The sequence below is a fragment of the Lipotes vexillifer genome, unplaced genomic scaffold (assembly GCF_000442215.2).
Source record: "Lipotes vexillifer unplaced genomic scaffold, Lipotes_vexillifer_v1.1 scaffold419, whole genome shotgun sequence".
Lineage (NCBI taxonomy): Eukaryota > Metazoa > Chordata > Mammalia > Artiodactyla > Lipotidae > Lipotes > Lipotes vexillifer.
Genome location: NW_006786333.1, coordinates 1,821,950 through 1,835,935, shown reverse-complemented (window position 1 = coordinate 1,835,935; position 13,986 = coordinate 1,821,950). Strand labels below are relative to the sequence as shown.

The following is a 13,986-nucleotide window of genomic DNA, read 5'->3' as shown; positions in this document are numbered from 1 at the left end:
TTTTACTGTTGTTTTTTATTCATTCCCGGAATGAGGCTAAGAGAAACCCTGTTTCATTTTACTGTAAATACTATTAATCCAGAGATGACTTCTTAGTATACAGACATGACTGGTTTGAATTTAAATGAGTTGATATTCAGAGCTTTCATCTAGACTCAGATAAAACAAAAACGTATCCAGTGACTGTGGCTGAATTTAGAGTTGCTATTTAGATTGCCTAAACAGTCTTGTATTATATTTTCAGTACACCAGGTATGAAAAAAAGAGAAGAGCTACATTCCACAATTCTGAAAGTATATACTTTATATATGTATATAGTATATATAAAGTATAAAGTATATATATATAAAGTATATATATATATATAAAGTATATATATAAAGAATATACTGAATATATATACAGAATATATAAAGTATATACTTTATATAGAATATGTACTTTATAAAGAATATACTGAATATATATACAGAATATATAAAGTATATACTTTATATAGAATATGTACTTTATAAAGAATATACTGAATATATATACAGAATAAAGTATATACTTTATATATATATAGTATATATATATAGTATATATATATGTATATACTTTATATATATAGTATATATATAATATATAAAGTATATACTTTATATATATATAGTATATATAAAGTATATATAAATATATATAAAGTATAGTATATATAAAGTATAAAGTATATACTTTCTAATATATAAAGTATATATTAGATCCTGAAAGTATATACTTCACCTCCCTTATTGCTGACTTATTCTTTCCTGACCTCATTCCCAAAGAAACTCATCCATTTCCTCCACCAGGTCCAGGACCAATATCTTATTTTAAGTAAGAAGTTTTCGCTCAAAAATAGGTAGACTTTTGAAATTGACAAAGTAGAGATTAGAGTTATGGTGCTGTTTTAAGAGAAGAATTGGGAGGTCTGATTCCCAATCTACATAATAATTCAACAGAATTTAAGGCTGTCTTTAGCACTTTGCATTAGCAGCAAGTAATTACCTCCAACTAGAATGAAATGAGGGTCAAGAGTGGTCTCAAGCAATCAAGTGGAAGTATTACTTGCTTTACTGAGCATGCTAATACAAAGCTGCATTTGGAAGAGTTAAAGAAGAAAAATGCCTCCAACCCAAATTGCCTTGCGAGCTTTTTTTGCAAGAGTGGGCCAGAATGGTTTGTGGATGATAAAAAAGTTTAAGTTGTTTAGTTTTAATACTTTAGATGACTTTACCTAGGAATTTAAGTGATTTGGGGTTCATGTTTTTGCGTCTAAATTTAATGGTGCATTCTGTGTACATAAGGATAAGCAGACATACATTTTTTTGTACCTGTAACTTAACTATTTTCAAATAGATGTGCCTATCCCTGAATGGATAGGTTGGCATCCTACCAAATTACAAAATTAAGTAGATGCGAATTAGTATATGGAAGTGTTACTGAACCAAACTTGGGTTCGCCCACACACGGCCCAGCAAAGCCAATCAACTGACACAAAACTGCCGTGAAGGAAAGGACACTGTCTATTTGCAGGGTGCCAAGCAAGGATAATGGGCAGCTCATGCTCAAAAGACCCAAATTCCTCTATGGTTTTCAGGGAAGGTTTTTAAAGGCAACATTGGGGTGAGGGTTGCAGGGTGCATGACTTTCTTTTGATTGGGGTGGTGGTTAGGTGACAAGGTGGAATTTCAGGAATCTCAATCAACTTTCTGGTTCCAACCAGACTGGGGTCAGCACGTTGTCACCATCCTCCACCTGGTCAGGGGTCTTAATTTCTGCATAACAACTCAAAGATATGCAACAGATTGTTATGTATATTCCTTCAGGAGGATTCTGTCTTATCACTAAACTGTTGTTCAAGCTATCTTGTTTAATTGCTTTTCCTTTGTTTCTGCATTCCATCACTTCTCTGATTAGTAACCCTTTGAGTCTTCTCTTTGGAGCTCAGGGAAGGCATAGGAGACTAAAATCTTTTCTACAGCCAGGAAGGGGTGGGGAACACAGACCCTTGTACATGGGGGAGGGCCTCACAGGGGCCTGCTGAAATTCAATCCCCCCTTTTCTTTAATACTTCTTACTCCTGAGGGGAACAGGGGTGGGACAAGAAAGGGAATTAAGTTTTAGATAGAGAGGTTAATCATACTTGTCAGGGGAACTCGGTTTTAGCAGGGGCCCCGGTTTCAGAAGTATTAGCTGAGTTCAGTTCCTCTTGTGAAATTCTAGGCTCATAAAACGTACTGATCCAAACTCAAACACATTTTTATTTACTCAGTTATCCATGATTCCAGTCTGCATGGGCAACAATTCAAATTCACAACAATAATTTATTTATTAGCAACAGACTAACTTTGAGAATAAAAATGCAACCAGGTCGAGAATTCCTGAATTTGCTTTTTTTTTTTTTTTCTTTAGACATTAACTGAAGTTTAGGATGAATAATATTTTATACATCTAGGTTGATGATAATATAAATAATCCTTGTCTAAAAGCTGTATCCTGTGGCTTTAAAAACATTTTTTCTGGGAGCTTCCCTGGTGGCGCAGTGGTTAAGAATCCGCCTGCCAGTGCAGGGGACATGGGTTCGAGCCCTGGTCCTGGAAGATCCCACATGCCGCCGAGCAGCTAAGCCCGTGGGCCACAACTGCTGAGCCTGCACTCTAGAGCCTGCAAGCCACAGCTACTGAAGCCCGTGCACCTAGAGCCTATGCTCTGCAACAAAAGAATCCATCACAATGAGAAACCCATGCACCGCAACAAAGAGTAACCCCCACTTGTCACAACTAGAGAAAGCCTGTGCACAGCAGCCAAAAATAAATAAATAAAACAAATAAATTTATTAAAAAAAAGAAATTTCTTCTCTATCATGTAACAGGAAATAAGTAGAGATTAAGCTCTCTTAAAATAATTAAAGAAGATAATTTAGATGATACAAACTTTATTTAACACTTCATGAAGCAAGCAGTCTCCATTCCCATTTTGAAGGTCCAGAGAACTTCAAGATGGACTGGAAGGCAGGAAGCTTTTATAGGATAAAGAATGAGGAATAGAGAAGGGAAATTTTAAATGAATAAGGAAAAGGGAATATGTATAGAGCCCCGAGTTGGCTTGGCATGTGGGGATTGGTTGACTGTATATACTTCATTTCTGGTCAAGTGGAACATTTATAGGGACTTGAAAGTTACATGTTTCAGTTTGCTGACATGGCACCCCAGGCAGAAGCAGCTCCATCCTGGACCTAGACATTTATTTCAACAGCTCTTTAAACTAAATTAGTAACTTTATTTTTTTTTTTTTTCAAGAGGAAAATTAGTTTTTATTTCAGATGTTGTAGTAAGAAACTCAATTGGTATCTTCTTTTTTTTTTAATTGAAAATTATGATAACCATATTTACTCATTAAATACTGTTTTTCTAAAACACAGCTTGGAAATATCCAGCATGCATGTTTAACCTCAGTACAATGGATTTAAAACCAAGTATGCATGTTACATGCATCAAGGCTAGATTACAAATTATCATGGTCATCATCATCTTCACATTTTATTTTCAATACTTTTGATGATTCACTGGCAGTATTTTGTGATGACACCATGTTAGTGGTGATAAGAATGTCTTTGGACCTAATTAATGATGGATTAATTAGAACATTCTGAACTGTGGATGTTGCAGGAATTGATGCTTTCACACTGGGGACTGTGAGTGGACATCTGTACTGTGAACCTTTGCCCTCTGAGGGACACTGGAGTCCCTACTTTAGTTGATACAGACATGGTGTGTGGGGTTGGTGTGCCAAGTGTGGGAGTACGTGGTCTGCTAATAACTGAACCAACACTTTACCGCAGAACTGTTCTTCTTCCCACAGAAGTAGATCCCTGTTTTGTAAAGACTTAAATCTATAATTTGGAACAGTCAAGGAGTATCTACCAGTTGGCAATCTAGAGCCTGAACATGGCTTGATCAATGGCAAAGGGGTTTGATTTCTTTGCTTTGTGATATCTAATAAAAAAATCTCTTGGGGGCTTCCCTGGTGGCGCAGTGGTTGCGAGTCCGCCTGCCGATGCAGGGGACACAGGTTCGTGCCCCGGTCCGGGAAGATCCCACATGCCGCGGAGCGGCTGGGCCCGTGAGCCATGGCCACTGAGCCTGTGTGTCCGGAGCCTGTGCTCCGCAGCAGGAGAGGCCACAACAGTTTAAAAAAAAAAAAAATCTCTTGGGGCAGGAGAGGTAAATGACTCAGAATCTTCTCTTCCTTCATTACCTTCATTTCTGTCAGCTGCGGACAGGACTTGAAGACCCAGAATTAATCTGCACATTAAAATGTTTAACCATAAGGCTATGTAATACAGAAGGAAGGAGTGGGGATGAAAGGCTGAGTAGGAAAAAGAAATGAGACAAGAGATAGGATTGTTTTCTTTGCTGTGCAGAAGCTTTTTAGTTTGATGTAATCCCACTTGTCTATTTTTGCTTTTGTTGCCAATGCTTTTGATGTCAGGTCCATGAAATCACTGCCAAGACCAATGTCCTGAAGATTATCCCCTGTTTTCTTAAGGAAAATTAGTAACTTTAAATGAGGGATTGTTAAAGTTAAAAGATCATGTTTATTAAAAAGTTACAAAACTATTGAAAGTTTACCAAAGTATTTAATTCACCTTCAAAGTTTATCTTTTATCTTATAAGGGTGTTTTTTTTAGTACATATTAAAACAAGAAAGGAACACTTGGGGAAACTAGGGCCAGAAGAGAAAATTTGGCCATGTGTATAAATTCCCCTCAAATCCCTGTATCCCGCGCTGACACATTCCTGTTTCTAAGCAGGATAACAGGAGAGGATCTCTAAAAAGAAAAACGCGAAACGTTGAATCCTGAAGCAGTCTCCTGTCCTGCATTCTGCCCCATCTTGTCATCCTGAGATGCAATGGGCTTGATAAATTAGAAGAAAGGTCAGGATAAGGTAGGCTATGCTTCAGTAATAAATAAACCTCAATGAGTAAATTGTTTAAGACACTGAGGATTTTATTCTGCACTCGAAGTCCAGCGTGAATCAGGTGACCCTCTCCTATCCCGTGGCCTGCAAGAAAAGAGGAAAGCTAAGTTTCCGCACGTGTCTGTAGGGCCAGAAAGCGCCCTCGTGACCCTTCTTCCACATTTCATTGATTGTAACTCAACCACATTATCCCAACCTAAGGGAGTTTGGGCCAGCAAGGGGACGTGAAGTGGGACTTAGACGTCTCTGCCTAGGAAGACCCTTCTGACTCCTGTAAGCTCCTCCCACCTAAGTGATCAGCTCCCTGATTTCTCTCCTCAGAACCAACATCCCCCCAAAGAAAGAGAACTGGCCAGTGAGAACGAGAGAGAGAGAGAGTAAATGGGAGCACTATATCTCCTACCAAGCCCCAGAGCACAGAATTCCAGAATAGCACCATATTCCAATGTTAGAGACTCCAGGTCATCCCACATGTCCTTTTATTAATGAGTGAAAAAAGAGAGAAAGAGAACTACTGAAATAAGACTATAAACAAGAATATACTTCTCACTCTATTTCCCTTCCTCCCGTGTGACTACTCCCACTATAGTGAATCTGATAAAGTGTATGTCTGGTTTTCTTACTCCAAAACATATCAAGAACCATAAGCTTCCTTAAGCTCAAATGACTCGTTTTCAACCTCATCGTCATTTGTTAAAGGGCAGCTATTATTATATGGAAAGAGCCTTTTCATATTCTACATATTCTATGACATTGGGGTCACCAGCATGAGTGACACTTTCTGGACTCATCCAACCAACATTTTGAATGTCTTCCAGGTGCCAGCTCTTGTGCCAGGTTGATGCTTGGGCTATACTCTTCTCTAGGAGCTCACGGTCAGCAGCTGCCATCTGAGTCTGGGCAGATGCATTACAGGAAACATAACTACTGTTTCTTGTAAGCCACGCCCTGAGGTGCGTCGCTGGGTCTGTGCTCAGCCAGAAAAGGAAAAGGGCCCCTGAGGCACCAGTTGCTCACTGCTCCTGAATAATCACATCCAGGATGGGGTGGCATATACATTAAAGACAACAATTTTCACTGTTCTCATGGGAGTTAAAAATTGGAATTAGTTTTTCCCAAAGCCAACTTCAACTCTCTCCAACAGTCAGATTTTATTTGAGACCTGGGAGGCAGGGGAGAAGACAATGTTCATTGGTGCCTGTTTGGAACTCACTTTTGCCATCAGAGAGGCTCCTGGCCGGCCGTGATGCTGGCCCACAGCAGGTGGGACTGAAGTGGGAGCAGAAGCTGTGAGCCGGGACTCCGGGAGGTGCACTTCCTAGACCCAGCTCTTCCATTAACTAGCTCTGCGACCTTGAAGGAGTCCTTTGGCCCCTCTGACCTTCAGTTTCCTCATGTGTGAAATCGAATGCTTAGACTAGACAGGCCTCTCCCAGCTGAGACACCCTGTTATTCTGGACTTCTGTGTTCCTGCCTCTGTAATTGAGGTCCCCAGCCCTGTGTCACATGGGGTCTGCAGGGAGGATGCACTGGTGCACTGTCATCAGAGTGATCAACTTGAGAGGCATCCCCCCTGCAGTGACTTGCCAAGAGAAAAAGTATTAGATACATCACCTCCAGAACTCTCTGGCATTGATTTTTTCCCCCTACAACTTCCAAATGCTCACTGTAGTCACAGAATGAAGAAAGAAATAACCCTTCTCCAGCCAGTAAAGTCAACAAGTGGAATGGCTGGGGATCTCTGCACCCATGAGTACATCACCGAGACAGCCTTGCCAAAGGGTACTTAGCCCGTTGCTGAGGGTTTAGAGAGAGGCAGTTATTGAAGGCAGTGTGCTGCCTGTCCCTGGGAGCCCAGTTCACCCAAGGGGACTTGCCACGTGGTATTGTGGAGGGACAGACCTTCAAAGAGGCTCAGCCTTCTCCTTGCATTCACACACATATTTTACAGATAAGGGAACTGAAGCCCAGGGAGGTTGACTAGCCCAAGGTCATGAACATTGGGCAGAACTGAGACGGAAACTTGCATCTTCTGTCTGACTTCTGACTTACAGGCCTAAGCTCTTACACCACACTGTGCTAGAGAATTCATAGACACACTCACTGAAACTTGAACCTGGTATCAATAATAGTCATATGGTAATGATAGTGCCAGCAATGGTAATTATATATACCACATATTTATGTTATATGTGTATCCTGTGTATTACACACACACACACACACACACACACCATTTATTGAGCAGCCACCATTAGCCAGGCACTGTGCTAGTCATTTTATATATCTTATCTCTGTTTTTTACAATAACTATAAGATACAATCTCTTGATTATCATTCCTAACTTACAGGTAAGAAAACTGAAGCTTAAGGAGATGAACTCACTTGTTCATTTGGTGACATATAGCCCACTCATTCCGCTGAACCAATTTTTCAAAAGTCTTAACTATGTACGGGCATTAAACTAGTCACCATGGTGGGATTTAGAAATAAATTAGGGAAGAGCTCTTCCTCAAGGAGATAATAGAAAGCTCTGACATAAGCCACAGATATATGTGACAGCAGTATAAGGGAGAAGATGTCAGAAGAAAGATTTGGCTATATTGAGGAATTCAGAGAAAAGGATGATTTTTTTCCATACTGAATGGATTAGGAAAGGAAAGGCAAGGTAGCTGAACTGAACCTCAATAGAAGGGTAGGTGCTGGGCACTGGAATCGGGGTGAAAGGCCTTCCAGAATAAACAGAAGCACAGAGCCCGAAAGTAGCTACACATGGAGCCAACAGCAAATTGGTTGGGAAGTTTGATCTCTGACCAGTATATGCCACAGCAAAGGGACACTGAGTGTAAAATATTTACACTGAGTGTAAAATATAGAACATTTGGAAGTTGTAGGTAAAGGCCCGAGGTGACTAATCCCATGAACCACCAGTTGTAAAGAAATCTTTCTTTCAGATATTGTTATACCAAAAGAAATGGAAAAACCACTAGAAAACTTGTAAATTTGGCATCTAACCTAAAAGCAAAGTGGAACTGACCCAGCCCCCAGTGAGAGACTCTTCATGGGAGAAACTAGAGCATCTTCCTGTAAAGTCAAAAGGGTTTACAGTTGTAGGAGGTCGTTGATTCTGAACATACATATCTGAACATACAGGGAGTCAAATCAGTCTCCCAGAAACAGAACATCTGCAGATGGTAAAATCCTGATGTGGCACAGGTAACCTACATCACCACTTTAAAGGGGAGTGGTGATTTGTGTCCACTGAAGTAAGAAGAGAGAGGATTGGACTTAAACTCGCGTTGTGCCAGTAAATGTTTACATACTAGCACTCTTTTAAAATGTGCATGTCCATGCTTCAGTTTATTATGTATTTTATTGCTATAAAGGCAGTACACACTTTAGAAATAATAATAAAATACTAATGCTACTACTAATAAGATACTAATATACAATACGCTTTGTTGTAAATTCCATATAGCCAACTGATCCTCACAGAATGCTTTCATTGATTTTTGCAAAATTCTTGTGTCTGTAGACAATCTGTGGTTGCAATTAATGAATGAGTATAGTCCCAACATGAATGTGGTTGATATTTTTGGTTACTTAATTAGAAGAAAGAGAAACAAAAAAGACCAATGTTGGAACTGTTCTCACTCAGGACAAACCTGAATCAAAACGTGAGTAACTTCTTTGCAGAATCAAACAAGAGTTTTCAAATAATAGAAGGCTTTTTTCAATTTGATGCTATTCATGATGTAATGGTTACAGACATAGCACACTTTAAAGCTTAATTTACAATATTAACATTTTCTCCATTACTCTTTTTGCAATCAGCTGTACAATAAACCAAGTTCTGATTTGTAGTGCGTACTTATTTCTGTGATATAAACACTCTCATATGGCTGGTTTCCAGCTACCAATGAGATATCATTGAATGCAGAGTAGGGAAGAGAGGCATAGTAGCAGAACTTGTATGATATTTCCACTGTTATGGACTGAATGTTTGTTTCCCCCTAAAATTTGTATGTTGAAGCCCTAACTCCTAGTGTGATTGCAGTTGAAGGTGGGGCCTTTGGGAGGTAATTAAATTAAGATGAGGTCATGAGGGTAGGGCTCCCATGATAGGATTAGTGTCCCTATTAGAAGTGGAAAAAATACCACAGCTTGCTTGCTCTCTGCCATGTAAGGACACAGCCTCAGCTAGAAGACTGTCATCTACAGGCCAGGAAAAGAGCTCTTACCAGCAACCGGATCTGCCCAGCACCTTGCTCGTGAACTCCCCAGCCTCCAGGACTGTGAGAAATGTCTGTTGTTTAAGCCACTCAGTCTCTGGTGTTGTGTTATGGTAGCCTGAGCTGACTAATATAACCAGCATAGAGTGAATGTGAATAACTTCAAGGCATAGTTAATACTAAAATGTTGTAAAGCAATTAGAAAGTGATGCCTTAAGTATTTATTTCTTCTACATTTGTTTCGTTTACTTTTTATTTTGAAGTAATTATAGACACACGGGAATTTGCAAAAATAGTACAGGGTCCCACATACCCCTTACCCAGCTTCCCCCAGTGTTGACATCTTATATACCCGTAATACAATATCATAAACAGGAAATTGAGACTCATACAATACTACTAAAGACATTAATCAGCTATCACCATTTTTATATGGATTCATTTGTTGGGTGTGTGTGTTTGTGTATATGTGTGGTATGTGTGCAGTTTTATCCCATGTATAGATTTGTATAACCACCAGGACATTCAGGATACATAAATGTCCCATCATCACAAAGGAATTCCCTTGCGTTTTCTCTTTAGATTGTCACCACTCCATCCTCGTCTCTCATAACCCTTAATCTGTTCTCCATGTCTTTTGTGAATATAAAAATAAATATCCAGAATGTTTTAAATATAGAACCATACATTACATAAACTTTTGATACTGACATTTTTTCACTAAGTATAATTCCCTGAACTTTGTTTCATGTATCATTCTTTTTGATTGCTAAGCAGTGTTCCATTGTGTGGATGTACCAGTTTGGTTAACCACTCACCCACTGATGGATATTTGAGTTGTTCCAGTTTTTTACTGTTATGGATAGAGCTCCCATAAATATTTGTGTGAAAGTAATTTATCATTTTTCTGGGATGTGACCAAGAGTGTGACTGCTGTGTCATTTGATAAAGTACAAGTAACTTTTTCCAAATTATTTTGGAAATTATTTTCTAAAGTGGTTGTATCATTTTACTTTCCTGCCAGTATGTATGAGAGATCAAGCTTCTCTGCATCCTTGCCAGCATTTTGTGTTGTTACTATTTTTCATTTTAGCTATTTTAATAGTTTAATGATATTGTGATTTTAATTATTTATTTTTTAACATCTTTATTGGAGCATTATTGCTTTACAATGGTGTGTTAGTTTCTGCTTTATAACAAAGTGAATCAGCTATACATATACGTATATCCCCATATCTCCTCCCTCGATATTTTGATTTTAATTTGCATTACTTAATGGCTAATGATGTTAGACATCTTTTCATGTGCTTGTTTGTCACCCATATCACCTCTTTGGTGAAATGCCTCTTTATATCGTCTACCCATTTTCTACTTAGATTTTTTTGTTTCCGTACTGTTGAGTTTTGAGAGTTCTTTATACCATGTAGATATAAGAATTTTGTCAGGGGCTTCCCAGGGGCTTCCCAGGGGCTTCCCTGGGGCTTCCCTGGTGGCGCAGTGGTTGAGAGTCCGCTTGCCGATGCCAAGAACCCGGGTTCGTGCCCCGGTCTGGGAAGATCCCACATGCCTGTGCTCCGCAACGGGAGAGGCCGCCAACAGTGAGAGGCCCGCGTACCGAAAAAAAAAAAAAAAATTTTGTCAGGTATGTGGTTTGCAAGTTTTTTCTCCCAGTCTGTAACTTATCTTTTCATCCTCTTAAAAGTCACAAAAGTCTTAAATTATTTTTTTTTAGTGGTACGCGGGCCTCTCACTGTTGCGGCCTTTCCCGTTGCGGAGCACAGGCTCCGGACGCGCAGGCTCAGCAGCCATGGCTCACGGGCCTAGCCGCTCCGCGGCATGTGGGATCTTCCCAGACCGGGGCATGAACCCGGGTCTTCAGCATCGGCAGGTGGACGCTCAACCACTGCACCACCAGGGAAGCACCCCAAAATTCCTAAATTTTGATGAAGGTAAATTTAGCAATTCTTTCTTTTATGGATCATGCCTTTAATATAATGTCTCAGGACTCCTGTAGATTTAGATCCTAAAGATTTTCTCCTATGTTTTCTTATAAAAGTTTTAAAATTTTGCATTTTAAATTTAAATCTACAATCCATTTTGAGTTAATATTTTTGTATGGTATGAGGTTTTAAGTCAAAGCTATTTTTTTTTTGCCCATGGATGTCCAATTGTTCCAGCACCATTTATTTAAAAGTTTATTTTTCTCCACTGAAATTTCATTTGTTTTTCATATAATTTATTTTCTTGTATGTTTAATTTTTAATAATGGCTGTGGCTTGACATCCAGCTCACAAACTCCCTGAAAATTTAACCATGGGTTCTGGGAGCCAGTATAAGCTGACTGCAGCACACCATTCATTTAAACTGTGTTGTAAGTTTCTGATTAGAGGAAAAAAAGACAGCCATAGAGATGATTAGGGATGGTGAGCATGTGTAAATATTGAAATATATAACATAAAGCATTAGAAAAGCACCAAGGCCCAGAGGTGGCATTAGTATCATCTTGTAGAAAATTAAAACTCAGATTTGAAATTCACATTTTATTAGCTTTGGAGAGAGGGAGCAGGAATTGAATGTAAATTTGTGCTATTAATTTGAAATTGCTTAATTCATAGGTTCCCTTTAAACTAACTGGGTGGCCAAGAAGCTTGGTAGGACAGTCATGACCTCTGTGGTCAAATGAAGCTGGGTCTGATTCTTGACACTGACATTTATCAGCTTTGAGGAACACCTCAAGGACCTTTAGTTTCCAGTAGTGTTAAAATTGGGAGAAGAATCCAAAGCTGTGTTCATTAATTTAACAAATATTTGATGAGTTCCAGGCTATGTAGAAGGGATTAGGGATACAGCAGCAAGCAAAGTCATCACAATTTTTGCCCTCAAAGATTTACGGTCCAGTGGAAAGCTAGACAATGAACAAAAATCACACTAGTGAAAAATGGTGTCACAATTGTGATAAGTGGCATAAAGGAAAAAAAAAAAGCAGGTGCTATGATTCAATTTATTACAGCTTTTAATACGAGGGTGGTTCAGACAGAGTTATGAAGACCTCATCTAAGGGCCTGACTACTCATCACTTACATTGTGTTATAATGCCTGCTTTGCATAGAGAGCTGGATTGGATATACTTTAAGGGCCCTCTTAAGATTCTTAAGTGTCTAAGAATCTGTGACCATTATGTGTGTCAAGAAGGGATTTGTTTAATTTGTTTACATAGAGACATGGATAAATTCAGCAATCAATATGGTAGTCATTAAGTCAGATACTTCATATATTTACATTTTTAATAATATTTTTCTACCATACTCCCTAGTCATTGTGCCCTTTTAAAAATGGACTAAATTATGAAAAAGCACTTAGGGATATATAGTTCTGAAACCTGGGACAGTGCAATGACTGCTGAAGTGTTTATCAATTTTATTGTCAACTATATACACATCGGGTTTTGTTTGGAAGTAAGTTATTGTTAATCAATGTTTTTTTTGTAATGAAGCCCATAAATCCACATTAAATAAACTTCCAAACTTGTTGATGTCCTTTTGCTTTCCTCTTTGAGCTTGTGTATTTTCATCAGAATAATTCACTAAAGTCAACCTGAGTCTTTTTTAAAAAATTTTTACGAGTTTTCCACTGAGTCTCCCCTGACCTACTGAGCAACCAGTCCCAGTGTCAGCTGCCTGGGCAGGTCTGGGGCAGGGGCTGCGGGACATCTGAGTGCTTCTGCTTCTTAACTGATGTTCTTATTCTTTAAAACAAAAAGCATAATCTTTCCTCCCCACCACTATCTCTACCACCTCCATTTTTTCGATGGGAAGATGAGGAGTAAAAGGGACATGGCTAGTTCTTTCATTTTTTCTGACTATCAAATTGGCACTACCTTATTGTAAAACATTTGGAAAATTACAAACACTTCAAAGGAGAAAATAAAATTTTATCCGTGGTTGTACCGTCTGCAGAATTCTTTTCCCCATACCTTGAAATACTGGGCGTGATCATTCCAAAATTTCAGGGTTAAACTCTAAGCCACTGCTTCTGCATCCACCGTGGTTTGAGACCAATGGGTGAAGCCAGGTACCTAACCCAGGCCCCACATTCAAGAATTTCCAGCTCAAACGTGCATAATGCTGGGTGGCAGGAACTCTCCTTAGTACTTTGCAGATACATTTCTTACAACAACCCTGCAAAAGTACGATTATTAACCCCAGTTTTCTAAACTCACAGAGGCAGAGTAAGAGACAACCTGAATCCAGACCCAGGAAGACCAGTTCCAAGTCCACAGACTAAATAACCTTCTTAGATGATAGAAAGCCTGGTGACAGGCCCAGCCTCTCTCCTCCCCTGGCACGTCCCTTTCTATGTGAAGCCAATACCTTCTTTGTTTCTTTGTCCCAATCCAGGTCCAATATTGACTTTGCTCATACTTTGACTTGTTAAGTGATGCTGTCTATCACTCTTGTGAACAGAGGATCTGTTTTGTCCCTTTACCCTCCTTTTAGAACCTTCGCTCCACTCACTTCTACTGAAGGCCAACTGCATTTCCATGACTCAGCAGTATTACTCCCAATCATCTCCCCATTTCTCCACATCTGGCGGTTCTACCCAATAACCAAAGTCTCATAAGATACCAAGCATAAATTTGGGAAGGAGGGAGGGAGATGATTAAGCTCACTTTTTTTTTTTTTTTTTTTTTTTTTCTGGTACGCGGGCCTCTCACTGCTGTGGCCTCTCCCGTTGCGGAGCACAGGCTC

The 13,986-nt window shown here is 39.2% G+C and overlaps 1 protein-coding gene and 1 pseudogene across 1 annotated transcript in view; one reads left to right on the top strand and one right to left on the bottom strand.

Moving 5' to 3' along the window:
* The window catches only part of ST6GALNAC5 (ST6 N-acetylgalactosaminide alpha-2,6-sialyltransferase 5), a 176,626-nt gene that overhangs the window by 80,061 nt on the left and 82,579 nt on the right, over positions 1 to 13,986 (top strand). The gene's annotated exons all lie outside the window — the stretch shown is intronic.
* Positions 3,529 to 4,287, bottom strand: LOC103086825 (transcription initiation factor TFIID subunit 9-like; annotated as a pseudogene).